The sequence below is a fragment of the Hippocampus bargibanti genome, linkage group LG05, assembly GCF_051943395.1.
Source record: "Hippocampus bargibanti isolate YZ-2025 linkage group LG05, ASM5194339v1, whole genome shotgun sequence".
Taxonomy (NCBI): Eukaryota; Metazoa; Chordata; class Actinopteri; order Syngnathiformes; family Syngnathidae; genus Hippocampus; species Hippocampus bargibanti.
In genome coordinates this window covers 15425102-15440043 of record NC_142738.1, presented here as the reverse complement: position 1 = coordinate 15440043, position 14942 = coordinate 15425102, and the positions used below count along the sequence as shown (strand labels likewise).

The window sequence follows — 14942 nt, the reverse complement described above, 5'->3', positions numbered from 1 at the left end:
ATTTCTTCTGAGGAAACATTGGCATCTTACGATTTCTTTACATCTGTCCCCACCCCAGCAGCAGTCTCAGTGGTGAGGACGAGACTGCTGGTGGACGTTTCTTTGCATGAAAGAACCAACCTTAAACCGGACCACATCTGCCAATTATTGGAAATCTGCCTTAATACTACGTATTTTCAATTTAGGGAAACATTTTACAAACAAATTCATGGTTGTGCTATGGGCTCACCAGTTTCACCCATAGTGGCTAATCTGTACATGGAAGAGATGGAGAAACAGGCCCTCACATCCTTCCCGGGGACAAAACCTAGACACTGGTTTAGATATGTGGACGATACTTTCGTCATAATTAAAAAACAGGAAATTCAATCCTTCACAGATCACCTTAACTCGGTAGACATCAACATTAAATTTACTCGCAAGGACATTAAAGAGAACCAACTAGTCTTTTTGGATTGTAAAGTAATTATAAAAGAGGACAGAGCGCTAAAAACAGAAGTCTTTAGGAAGGTTACACACACTGACCAATACTTACTTTTCCATTCGAACCATCCTCCACAACACAAACTAGGAGTTATCATAAACCTCCAGCATTGGGCTAAACTAATACCAACAAGCGTCGAAGGCAGAGAAAAGGAGTCAAAACATATCAGGAGAGCACTCACAAACTATGGGCAGTACCCTCAGTGGTCGTTTAACAAACAAATGAAATCAGAATGAAAGAATAGGGAATGAAACCAACAATTCTGAAGATACAAAAAGGAGAGGAGTAGCAGTACCTTACATTGCAGGAGTTTCTGAAAAATTACAGAGTACTTTGGCAACACAAAATTCCTACTTATTTCAAACCGATAAATACTTTAAGGCAAAAAATAGTGCATCCAAAAGATAGGCTGCCAAATGAAAAACAAAGTAATGTAGTCTATCCAATATATTGTAAGAATGAAAATTGTAAAGAGCAATACATTGGGGAGACTAAACAAATTCTAAAAAAAAAAGACTTATCAACATCGCAGGGTTAATACTAGTGGGCCTCAATCGGCAGTACATATGGACCTAAAAGCTAGCAACCACTCATTTGATGACAATGAGGTTAAAATCTTAGCGAAATAACATAGATGTTTGAAAGGGAAGTAAAAGAAGCAATTTTCATAAAAAAAGCTAAATCCTTCATTAAACCGATATGGTGGGGTGAGGTTCAATTTGGATCATTCGCACAGTAGCCTGCTTTGGCAACATAGGTTAGGCAACATTAGTAATGCTGATGAGGTGATACCGGAGGGAGGGGGGCAATCAGGCCAGTCGTTAGTCAGGAATGTAGGAACTATTGGTGGGGCCGCAGGGAGTGGTCCTCTGCTCCCCCCCAACCTGAGAGTAGGGACCTATCATAGCAGTGTCCGGCGCCGCCATGTCTGGACATTAGGGATATGTATATATAGGGCCGATACTACCAGTAAGACTATAGTTCGCTGAAGAAGCATCTTGGATAAGAAGCGAAACATCCTTTCATCCGAGCTGAAACCCTTCTATCACACATCACACCTGACATTTTTCTCCAGCCGCTCCAGCCTGCCTGGACACGCTTCTTCACCTCTTTTCTACACTCTCCATTGCTCTGTACAGTTCACTCCAAGTACTTGAAATCCTCCACCTTCTTTATCTCTTTCCCCTGTAGCATCACTCTTGCACTTGTATCCCTCTCATTCACACACATATATTCCGTCTTGCTGCGACTGATCTTCATTCCTCTCCTTTCCAGGGCATATCTCCACATCTCTAGTTTCTCCGCCACCTGCTCCCCGTTCTCGCTACAGATCACAATGTCATCTGCAAACATCATGGTCCAAGGAGATTCTTGTCTAACATCGTCTGTCAGCCTGTCCATCACCATAGCAAATAAGAAGGGGCTTAGAGCTGACCCCTGGTGGAGTCTCGCCTCCACCTTGAATTTCTCCGTCACACCGACAGCACACCTCACAACTGTCTTACAGTCATGATACATGTCTTGCACCGCTCTGACATACTTTTCTGTCACTCCAGACTTCCTCATGCAATACCACAGCTCTTCTCTGGGCACCCTGTCCTACGCTTTCTCCAGATCTACAAAGACATAATGCAATTATTGTTATTATTATTATTATTATTATTATTATTATTATTATTATTATTATTATTATTATTATTATTATACTAAAAAGTATGACAGGTAATGTCATAACAGTGCATTCTTTTCTCATTGTCTGGAAGGGAAAAATGTGGAGGCTTTCAGGGAGTACGCAAGCGCGAGACATAGAGGTTGAGAGAGGATGTGTAGTAAAAAGTCTCCATTCCCTTGTTGAAACAGCTCTTTAAAAAAAGTTTCACCAATGTAAATTATTTGGTTTATTATCAAGTGTTACAAATCATTTAAAATTTCAATTGCGTTTCCCCATTTGAATCTGTGACATATTTACAACCACTTCATCTGAATTGGATGGCTGAAAAGGATTAGTAACGTCAAAAGCTCCAAAAATGTGCAATCAGAAACCAAAAGAAACGAAACTTAAAACATGCAATTTCACTAACTTGGTGGCCATCTTGCCGGGCTGTGGACGTGCAGTTCGTCCTCCTCCGCCTAGTGCCCAAAGACGACTGGGATAGCTCCATCATCCTCCACGACCCTGATGAGGATAAAGAAGATGAATGAATGAGTTTCAAATGTGATGGATGCTGTTTGAAAAAAATATGGATTTCAAACGATGATACTTGATTCATGCTAATTTCACAATACAACAAAAAGGTTGAACAAATCGCTAAAGATTCGAATGACTAAGGCCAAAGTAACTCTGTATATATGGGGAAAAACTGTAAGTAACAATAGGAAAAAGACATGGAATCAAAGTTACTGAATCACTTAATGGTGTGCTTTGGTTTCTGTCGACTGTGACACAAATAACCACGCAATCATAATGAGCTAATCCGTGTCGCCACAGTGGGGTCTGCACACAGGAGCCCGTGTTCTCTCAGGCTGAACCACCGGCAAGCTGTCACCCTCTTATACACTTCATGACTCAGGCCAAATACATTACATAGACAATATATATACAGTAAAGTCTCGTTATATCGATATCGGATATATCGATAGTCCCGGTTATATCGATACTATTTCTATGCATGCACGGAGAAAATTACATGCAAACAGGGTCGGATATATCGATAGTCCCGGTTATATCGATATTTTTTCGGACTCCCTTGAATATCGATATAACGAGACTTTACTGTATATCAAGCAAACCAGTGTACGGGAGAGAAGAAAGGACAAATAAAGACAAAGAGAAATCTAGGAGAGACAGCGACAAAGTAAAGCCATTTCTCCAAGTTCAGTGAACATTGGATCGGGTGCTGTTGATATTGATAACTGATCAGAACATCTGTGACCAATGACATACTAACTCACACACAAATATCAACACAAAAGAGCCTCGTAAATTTGGTTTATGTCTACAGGTGGGTGTCTCCGAGCAAGAGGCACCGTCCGTTCCCATGGAAGGAAGAGGAAAAAGGCAAATTTGACCTTTCCACCCTTCCACAAGCACTTGGATGGATTGCAGGAGTTTGTGGGATGATGAATCTCATTCATCGAAATAGCAGTGTTGTACATTCACTCCTGCCGCACGCTGGAGCTATCTGCTGGGGAAAAAGTTATTCGAGAGCATTTGCTCATCAGATATCTTGTCGTGTGCACTTTGCTCTTGACCTGTATTCCTTCCATGAGTGCCAGCAAGAGGACTGAGTGAATGGGGTGACATTGGAGCATGTAAGAGGGCATTTTCGTGTGTGATCTGTAGACCTTTATCCCGTGCCAACGAGTCCAATTAAAACAATATTTATCTGCTTTCAGCACAATTTGTTTTATGCTTTCAGGGACAAGAGCTAATTTTGTATGGAATCAATGTGCCGTGACAGTTTTGCCGTTATATATTCGTCTAAAAGGGAATATTATTGTTCCTTTATTGGTGCTAAATTATTGAACATTTTTCAAAAAGTATGACAGATCATGTGTTACAAGTACATTCTTTTCTCATTGTTTGGAAGGGAAACAAATGTGGAAGCTTTCAAGGAGTAATCAAGAACCAGAGATGGAGATTGAGAGAGAGGATGTATAGGAAAAAGTATCCACCCCCTGTTCAAATGCCTATTTAAAAACACAAATCTAAATAAATTATTTGGACAGACAGACAGACACGAGATTGAGATTAGTGAGATACATTTGGAACATTTCTTCATCTGCTGTAAACCAGGTATGTGCAATATCAATATCAGAGAGTCCAGGCTAATAACAATTGATCCATTATGCAGACAGATGTCCCTTTTAATAACAAAGAGCCATATTAAGGCTATGGCACTGTACGTATATTTTTGCCTCCCTGTGTTCTTCCACCAATTATGTGCCGGTTGGAATGCGTTCCCTCTCCTTTGGTGACCTGATGCGCCCATTGTCATGCTAAACTACCTTTCATCTGCTAACGACCCCCTTGTCTGAATATGTATGCTGAGACTAGCTGCTACAATGGGGATGGGCTTCCTCCTATCCGATTGTCAAAACCATCAGATTTAAATCACCCGTTCGATCTTGCGCACTTGTACCGACATGGGTGTGTGCCGCCAATTTGCCAGGCTCTCATTCCGTGGCGGAGGCGGCTAACACATGCGAGCGCAACGGAGCATCTCTGAAATGCAAAGCATTCACTTCACTGCACCTGGCATCCAGACGCACCTCGTCCCAATTTGCTCCCTGTTCAAATGTAATAGGAAAACACTCATACAGGACAATGCTTTGTTTTGTCTGCGCTGCCTGACAATAATGCCCCCCATCCCCCTCTATTTTGCCGGGATGTGGCTGTGTGTTTGTGATGAACAAAAGGTTGTATTTGTACAGAGGAGTGGTTACAGGTGTGAGTGAAAGATAAAAATATGAGCACTACGCTACTGTCACATTCACAAAATGTTGATGACAACGTTGTATTGGCAATGTGATTCTCATATTTTACAAAATGTGTCTTAGCTAGCTGTTCTGAATTTTGCAAGACATTGGCGATACTAATTTACAACATACTGCCCGCTCATTGAGTTTCTCACCTCATTGATTTGACAGATAAGCGGGGTGAACATTAAACCACCACCTTCAACTACAGGCTCGACCCCTCCAAAACAATTCCACGTCGAAGACGAAGGCTCAGAAGAGTTGAAGTGTAGATTAACGTGAGCTTCTGCTTTTGATAAAAGAAACATACTCAAATGTTCAGCAAAATTGCTGACGTGAGGTATATGTGTTCCGCAATGTGTCCGCTGCATGTGACACTTCCATAGATCTGCGCATTTGCGATGGAGGCCTGCCAACCGGGGTGAAAAAACAGTCCTACGTCATGCCTGTTCTAAGCTTGGATAAAAATTTGGAATTTTGCAATACTTCTTCAACGTCAATGAGAGAATGATAAAGCACAAACATTTCCCTTTTTGCTCACTGAAAAGAACTCTAAAGCTGTCATGAGATATGGTAACAGACTGCAACAAATAGTTCAACATTTGGAGTGATACAACTTTTTATACATGCAACATTTTTGTATTTTTTCAGCATTTAAATTCAACAACATCTTTGGAGGAGATTACGTGAAACATATTTGTCACAGCAGTAGAACGGCTATATCCAATGCGTGCGAAAATGAATCATTGGCTGACATTTCTAATATCTACTATGACTGTGTGGATAATATGTGTGAAAAAAGATAAGACAGTCAAGCCTGTCTATTCACTCATCTCCTCCATTAACTTGAAATACAATTAGTGAAATGTTCTCCTAATGTCTAATGCCTGGCCGTGTTACCACGCTGCAATTACGGAGTGGAACTCTTCTTACAGCATGAGATATGTAAGATGGTTGGTAAAAATTAGTTTTAAATAAAATGCAGTTTTTCAGTCGTCTGCAGATGCAATGCTGCTAGCTACGTGCCCTCGCAACATCAAAATCATCAAATCCACAAAACAATGTCATTCAACTTCCATAGTAGATGCCATCACGGATCTCAGTGCTTCCATTTAGCATTCCCTTCAGAGAATTCCATAAAAGTAGGTGAGAGAGAGAGAGAGAGAGAGAGAGAGAGAGAGAGAGAGAGAGAGAGAGAGAGAGAGAGAGAGAGAGAGAGAGAGAGAGAGAGAGAGAGAGAGAGAGAGAGAGAGTAATGGGTTAATAGTGATCGTTCGTTCCTGGTTCATGGCTTTTCAGGGTGTTGGAAGTGGGATGTTGAAATCAGCAGGAAGCCAGGTGTTGAACAGAAAAGTTAGTTCAATCTTGTAGACAGCAGGGGCATCGTGGGGTGTCAGCCGAGGAGGGAGAGAAAGGAAAGAGGAAGAAACACGGACTGGGAGAGATTCTTTCTGAATCACTTGATCCTCACAAGTGCCTATCCCACCCTGAACCGGTTGGTAGCCAATGGCACTGGAGATGCTCACATTCACGGACAATTTGTAGTGTTCAATCAGCCTGTCATATTTTTGGATTGTGTGAGGAAACCAGAGTACCTGGAGAAAATCTACACAATCACAGGGAGAACATAGAAATTCCATACAGGAAGGCAAAATGAGCTCTGGACTGTGCAGTCAACATGCTTGAAAGAATTACACAGCGTTCAACAATGCGATTGCAAGAAAAAAAAAATGAGTGAGGTCACCGGTTTTTTTTTCAGATCCTTTTTTATAAGTACCATGTTTTTCGGAATATAAGGCGCACTGGAGTATAAGGCGCATCCCCAGAATGAATGGTGTATTTTCAAACTTTTTCCATAAATAAGGCACACCTTCAATGAATCAAAACAGTTTTAAATACAGACATATCATACAGTATATAAATATATCAATGTTTTCCAAATATAAGGCACACCACATTATAAGGTACTTCAGTAGAGGCTGGGGTAATGCAATACTTGTTCTACAGTAGCGAAGAGGATGGAGATGGAGTCGGTGGCTTCTGACAGTAGTTGCAAAACCTCTCGTGGCACAATAGCACATATGCACAGGGTCATCTTTTGAAGAAAGTCAAGGCTTTTGGGTGTGCCTTATCCACCGGATAATACGATCCATTAATTCATTTTCTTACCCTTAAATTTGATATGTAATGAAAGCCCAAAATATAGGATTACCGATGAGTATGGTCTCAAAACTGCACGTATCTTGTTTTTAACAAACCAATCTTTGACTTACACGAGTTGGGATTAATTTATCACAGTCAACCAATAGTATTACAGAGAGAGGAGTTTTTTTTCTTTCTTCTCCTGAACACATCGCATGCAGAGGAGTCGGCAGGCTTAGAAACAACCTTCACATGTCTGTGTGTGCTGCATACCTAGGTTTAAAAAAATAGTAGGTAGAGAAAAATGAGACATCTCCATGACAACACAGCACGGAGTAGGACACATGCCATTCCGTTTAAAAGGAGGGAAAAGATGGGTGCTGCTTATACATCCTGTAATATGCAGAGGTGTTCTTAAAAGTACAGGTAATAATGTTGAGTCGCTGAACTGATGAAAATGTGAACTTTGATAAAAGTACTGAGTCAACAACTTGTGTACGAGAATAAATATGCTTTTCAACTTTTCATAATGCGTGTATTGAAAAGGGGAGGGGGAAAAAGCTGCATAGCGTTGGCTGACGCTTTTATGCCATCAAAAGAGCATGTTTCAATAGCTTTGCCAACAATGTGTACTGCCGTATAAAAATAATGAAGTGAGAGAGCGAAAGAGAGAGAGAGAGAGAGAGAGAGAGAGAGAGAGAGAGAGAGAGAGAGAGAGAGAGAGAGAGAGAGAGAGAGAGTAATGGGTTAATAGTGATCGTTCGTTCCTGGTTCATGGCTTCTCAGGGTGTTGGAAGTGGGATGTTGAAATCAGCAGGAAGCCAGGTGTTGAACAGAATAAGTTAGTTCAATCTTGTAGACAGCAGGGGCATCGTGGGGTGTCAGCCGAGGAGGGAGAGAAAGGAAAGAGGAAGAAACACGGACTGGGAGAGCATTTATATGACGGACAGGGTGCGACGCAATAGTATCAGGAAGTAAACAAACAATGCAAAAAGATGTTTAAAGATGTTCGTATAGCGAATTACCCCAACAGAGAGAGACAGTGAGAGAGAGAGAGAATTACATTTTACTCATAGGTTCCAACTCTAACTAACGGCCAAGTAAAACAAAATGGTGTTTCTAAATACATTATAGATGCTAGAAGATAATTCTTGAAAACCTGAGTAAAGACTTTTAACTATGCAAGGTTGAATTGTGGAAATATATGTTTAAAGTGATTCAAACTATTTCGATGTCCTCATTTTGGAGGTGTGAAAGAAACACTGACCTATGATGTATTTGTGGGGGCCCCTCATTCGAATCATTGGTTATCTGGTGTCATTAGGTAGTTAATTGAACAATACTGAACAATACTGAAAATGCATCATTTCTTGGGCTCGTCTGCTGGAGCCTTTTGCAGCCACCATCAGTGTATATTTTTGCAATTGAAACCTGCATTGTTCATAGCCAGAAGAAAGGTGCTCAACTACAACATTTTCCTGGTTATATGAATGGTATTTAATATTAAGCAGATTCTTTACTTACAGACAGTGTAGGTGTTCAATCAGCTGACATGTTTCGGCGACTACTTCGTCCTACACTGTCTGTAAGTAAAGAATCTGCTTAATATTAGATATCAAGTAGACAGGATGAACTTAGTACAACGATGAATGGTATTCGATCGACAGTTGAGTATGACATGGTTTCAAAGCACCCAAAGGACACAGGTTGTTAACAAGACTGAGCCATGTCACATTTACTGTGCAATATTTTTTTTTTTGTAATTGTACACAGACTTAATTTACCACATCAACCACAATCTCTAGCCATTTCCTCAGCACTTTTTTTCTTAATTATTTATTCCAGTCCAATGACCTGCTGAACAGTTCCACTTGAACTTTGATGGCCGCTCCTCATCTACATATTTATTGTTTCAAGTCTATACAATCATACATCCTCACCTTTTTCCTCCACTTGTATTAAAGTTGCACATATTTGAACAGCAGCAGCCATTTTAAGTCAAACAATTGGAGCTTTTGTGTGAGATCCTTGATACAATTTGCCAAATCTGTGCAAACTGAGTCTTTTGTGGGGATGGCGGGGGGGGGTGTCAACCACAAGTCATCAGGAGCTGCTGGCAAAAAAAGTTGCATCCCGGCACTCCAGTGACACCCGGTGGATTTATAGGAGTGGTGTCAGTCGACCTAAATTGGACTGTATTCTCTTGCCATGACCTTTTATTTATCAATTAATTCTCTGAACTGCTTATCCTTACAATTGTCTACTATTCATTTATTATTTGCTCAGACCACATTATCACTTGAAATCTTTGGGTTTTCATTTCATGCATTGTTCAATTTATTTATTTTTTAAATTGTCATTTGGCAACATGCTTATTTTTGTCCCAAAAAGGTATCCAGAGAAATAATTTTTTATTTCTAAATTGATGATTATTTAAAAGAATCATATTTTCGGAACCTTTTGCAATCAAACAAACGATGACTCTCCAGGGTTTAAATACAATCTGGATATGGTGGGAAGATGGGCAAAGCATGGAGGTCAGTCATGTTAAGATCAATTGGTGAACACACTTACTGTATCGACACCATGGCAAACATTGAGTGTTTGCTGTCACTGCGAACAGAAACAAAATTATTTATGCATCATGGTTTTATACAGGTGGCCCTGTGTTCCAGGGTTTAGCCCGTCAACCTCACAGGGCAGACGTACTCGGTTCTATCGAGAAAATAGATAATGCAGTATTTGCTTAAATACACAATATCTACTTTATATTGAATTTGACAGGAAACATTTTTCCTTGCAACTCAAGAAAAAAAAGGACATGCGACAGCTCATATCTTGAAAACTCAAGTGGCTTGTAAGTTCAGGTATGACTGTGGTGCTTTGCTGCTATAGTGTAATCTTTTTGGGCATGCATGCTTTACCCTGTCCGGACTCCTTGAAAACGATTTGACAAAAAGAAGGAATGTGCACAATTACTTCAGTTCACAAGGGTCGCAATCCGGTGATAAATGACGACATGAGCCGACAGCCTTTGGAGCCCACCGCCTATGGGGGAACAAGCGACCTCCAGAACCCCTGTTGCCCTCCCCTCATGACACGCGACAATCAGGGCGATGACGTTAAAGCGGCGGAAGTTTGTCTGCTTGGTTTTGGTAGCGTCAGGAGTGGGGGCAGAAAAAAAACCCAGAAAGCCTGCTACACTGTCTGACACTAACGAAAAGTGAAATAGAGGATGAAAGCGGGAATTTATTGGCTTCATACGACTCTATGAGGATGTAACGAGATGTAGGCGGCGGCAGCTTGGACTCTCGAGTTGAAGGTTGAAATATGCCGGCCGGAAATAAAAAATAGGAACATTAATTGAGACATTTTATGGCTTTTTTTCATTCAGTTGAGCCATGAATCACACTTTCCTTTCTACTGCAAATCCAATGCTACGTGTAGATTTGGTTAAAAGATTAAATAGGGTGTGCCAGGTTGTTGTGAACCCCATATCTAAAAAGAAAGTAAGTGCCAATTACAAAGCTCATATGAAATCATTGAAAAACTTCGAGTGTGTTTTCACTTATGGTGGCAGCACTTTTTTTACCAAGTTCCTGAGCATCACTTGGCAATTAGTGTTGTAATCTGAGCATACAGCAAACAAAAACACAAACATCCTTTCCCACCAAGTCAATGTCCCTTTTCAAATTATTAACGTAAATAGCACAGTTATATGAGTTTTAACCATACTATCACAATATTGATTTGAAAAAACAAAACGAGTGAGTCATGGTCACCCCCAAAGGTTGATTGGAGGCTTCAGTACTCTGGTCTAATTATAAACTCGGGGCTTCCTTTAAAAAACAAAAGTTGACGTGCAATATATGGCCAGGGGGGACTGCTGTGTCACATTCTGCAGTTTTTTTATTTCCGGGAGAATTAAGAAAATATACATGATGAAAAGTGATTATTGCATTTTACATGACCAAAAAAATGCACAAAAATCTTTCAGAATGTGCTCTGTGTTATTTATTTATTTATTTATTTATTTATTTAATTATGTATATCCTCATTACGGCCGTGGCGGTGCTGAAGCCTATCCCTAGACTGCTTGCCACTTAATTGCAGGCCACAAAGAGACAAAAAACCATTCATTCTCACACTTACTCCTAAGGACAATTTAGGGTGTCCAATCAGTTTGCAATGCATGTTTTTGGAATGTGATAGGAAACCAGAGGACCCAGAGAAAACCCACGCGGCCCCAGGGAGAACATGCAAACTCCACACAGGGAGGACGGACTGGGTCTTGAACTCACAACCTCTTCACTGTGAAGCCGTCGTGCTAACCACTCGAATACCGGGCCAAGCAGTATTTATTTATTAATGTATTTATGTATTTTTCCAGTGTTATTTTATTTTATTACTTAGTACGTTAGTCAGTTAGTTAGTTATTTATTTTCCGCTCCGCTTATCCTGACAAAGATAGAGGGGGGTGCTGGAGTTTATGCCTCCCTGAATTGATTGCTAGGCAATCGCAGGGCATACTGAGAAGAACAACACATTTTTTTTACTTTCTACTTCTTAAAACTACTTCTTCCTTTCCTCCTGACTGCTGGGAATTGAGAATTTCTCCATTGTGAGATGATTAAGGTTTTCTTATCTTAAAAAGCCACATGGGCACAGGGATAACGTGCAAACTCCACACATGGCGGCCAGAGCTGGAATTGAACCCAGTACCTCTGCACTATGAGGTTGACTCTCTAATCACTGGAACCACCGGGCCGATCTGCACAGCTTTATATGACCACAATTTACAGTGCCATTAAAATTGCCTTTTTATTTGGTGCCACATTGCCATTGCTTGGAAACCAAATCTGCTTTTGTTTCCAGATGATTTAGTGGTCCTTACCTCCCCCCTCCAAAAAAAAAAAAAAATCCAGGATTAATAAAATCCGTGCCACGTTCCTATGTGTGTGTGTGTGTGTGTGTGTGTGTGTGCCTCGACTGGGATCACCACCTTATCGTGGTGAGGCACTTTGCGCGTCTCCGTGACCCCGAGAGCTATGTCGGCTGGAGTCTTGTACTCCTGGCAGGGTCACCCAAGCCGAACAGGTCGGAGGGTAGAGGCCAGACAAAGAGTGATCCCAAATCCGCACCCAGGGGTAGGCGTAGGCGGAGTCCAACAGATCGGACCACCGGCAGCCCCTTGCAACCGCACTCACCTGAAGGTCGTCTCGAGTCTTCACTCTTGCCACTGGAATACAGTGAGTGCGGCCAAGTATGTGGGGGAAGGAATTGCGCGCCCCGTCCCTCACACTAAATCCACTAGTAGCGCAGGTTTCAGCTTCCACCATATAAGTCCACTGGCGATAGGATAAAGTGACGGGGGCAGGTCATGGATGTGACTGGAAGCTTCTAGCTTGATTCCTACACAGGGGCGGTACAGGATTGATGGTCGTTGCGAAGATGGGATGGAGCAACATTATCCTTCGGCAGCATCCTGTGCGTCTGAGCAGCCCTATTCAGGGTCCGCACTGCTCACCCCTTATAGGGGAAGGGTCTAGAAAAGGTGACCTAAACATTGCTTGTTCCACCACACCTGGGTGGCCCACCGCAGCCACCAAAGCATCCCCCCTCTGCGGTCGAAAACGAAATATAATCAAACCCATGACTATGAAACTGGCTTCCTGGAATATTCGCACCCTCCTCGATGCTCGAGACGGGATGGAGAGACCTCGAAGACGAACTGCCCTCATCGCACATGAGCTAAGGAGGTACAACATCGATATTGGCGCACTCAGTGAGACTCGGTTCTCAGGCGAGGATTCACTCACAGAAGTTGGTGAAGGTTACACCTTCTTCTGGAAGGGTCTCCCAGAGAATGAGCGAAGACTCCATGGAGTTGGCTTTGCTGTGAAAAGCAGCTTACTCAGTAACATCCCCGAGTCCCCCCAAGGCATCAGTGAACGGCTTATGACCTGGCGTATTCCCCTGGTAAAAGGTCGCTTCGCAACTTTAATCAGCGCCTATGCTCCCACCTTGGATGCTGACGATAACACCAAAGATGCCTTCTACGAGTCCCTGGATGCTACCATATCCAAAATCCCCGCCTCTGATAAACTTGTTCTGATGGGTGACTTCAATGCCCGAGTAGGTACTGATGCCAGGCTCAGGAAACAAGTAATCGGAAGGCACGGGACGGGGAAAATAAACAGCAATGGCCTCCGACTCCTCACTCTGTGCTCTGAGCATCAGTTGATTGTAACTAACACCATCTTTCAGCTGAAAAAGAAATACATCACATCATGGATGCACCCCAGGTCCAAACATTGGCACTTACTGGACTACATCATCACAAGGCAACGAGACCAAAATGATGTCTGCATCACGCGGGCCATGCGTGGGGCTGAATGCTGGACTGATCATCGACTGATCAAGTCCAGGCTCAAGCTGAGAATTCGACCTCCTCATAAGAAACAGCAGCCCCAAAGGCGTCTTAACACCAGGGCCCTGGAGTCCCCAGAATATGCAGCCAGCTACCGCCACAAGCTGGCAGAGGGACTTGCCAGCCTGGACAACGACACCAGTAACGGTGACCTTGATGTTGAAAGCAGGTGGAAAAAATTGAGGACAACAATTCATCAAGCTGCCTCTGAGACCATCGGCTTCACTCAGAAACGTCATCAAGACTGGTTCGATAACAGCTCAGCTGCCATACAGGAGCTTCTGGAAGCCAAGCGCAAAGCCCATACCACACTTCTCTCCAACCCTCATTCTCCACTTCTCCTCTCTCACTACAAGGCCATCCGTGGTGAAACACAGAAACAGCTGAGGATGATGGAGAACAAGTGGTGGCTCAGCAAGGCCCAAGAAATCCAGAGGCATGCAGACAACAACAACACACACGCCTTCTATGATGCTGTAAAATCCCTGCACGGCCCACGAAGACAACACATTGTCCCAGTTAAATCTGCAGACGGTTCTGTACTACTGAAGGACAAACAGCTAATACTTGAGCGCTGGGCAGAGCACTTTGACTCCCTGCTCAACCAAGTAAACCCTTCAGACACATCTGTCCTTGACTCCCTCCCAGAGCTTCCAACAGTTCCCTCCCTTGATGAACCTCCTCAATTCACAGAGGTCCTCTCTGCAATCCGGAGCCTTAAAAACAACAAAAGCCCTGGCCCTGATGGACTTCCAGCTGAGGTCTTCAAGAGCGGCGGTTATCTCCTGACACGGAAGCTTTACCACCTCATCTGCAACATCTGGCAAAACGGGACACTTCCTCAGGAATGGAAAGACAGCAACATTGTCACCATTTACAAAAGGAAGGGGGACAAGTCAGTCTGCGGCAACAGCCGTGGCATCTCCCTACTTTCTGTTGCTGGCAAGATTCTTGCAAAAGTAATGCTGTTCCGTCTTACATCGCACATTACCGAAGACATCCTCTCAGAGACACAATGCGGCTTCAGGAAGGATCGAAGCACTCTGGACATGATCTTCACTGCGCGCCAAGTTCAGGAGAAATGCAAGGAACCAAATAAGGACCTCTATATCACCTTCATTGACCTTACAAAGGCATTTGACACAGTTAACCGTGACATTCTCTGGACCATACTGCAGAAATTTGGCGTCCCCTCCAAATTTCTCGGCATCCTAAAACAGTTCCACAGCGGCATGCAAGCAAGTGTACTTGTTGGTGGCCAGCAATCTTCCCCGTTCCCTGTGGAAGTCGGGGTGAAGCAGGGCTGTGTACTGGCCCCTGCTATATTCAACCTGTTCCTGATGGCAGCTACGCTCCTCTTCCATAAGTCCATCCAGGAAGGTGGCGGCGTACAAATCCAATTCCGCC

General features: G+C 42.8%; 1 protein-coding gene across 1 annotated transcript in view; it reads right to left on the bottom strand.

Annotated features, from left to right (window-relative positions):
* grm3 (glutamate receptor, metabotropic 3) overlaps positions 1–5230 on the bottom strand; it is a 100277-nt gene extending 95047 nt beyond the window's left edge. The window contains exons 1-2 of the mRNA XM_088996881.1: positions 5119–5230; positions 2566–2660 (exon numbers count right to left, since the gene is read on the bottom strand). The gene's annotated coding sequence lies outside the window, so the exon portion shown is untranslated. The remainder of the gene's footprint in view (positions 1–2565; positions 2661–5118) is intronic.
* Positions 5231–14942: the final 9712 nt, after the last annotated feature.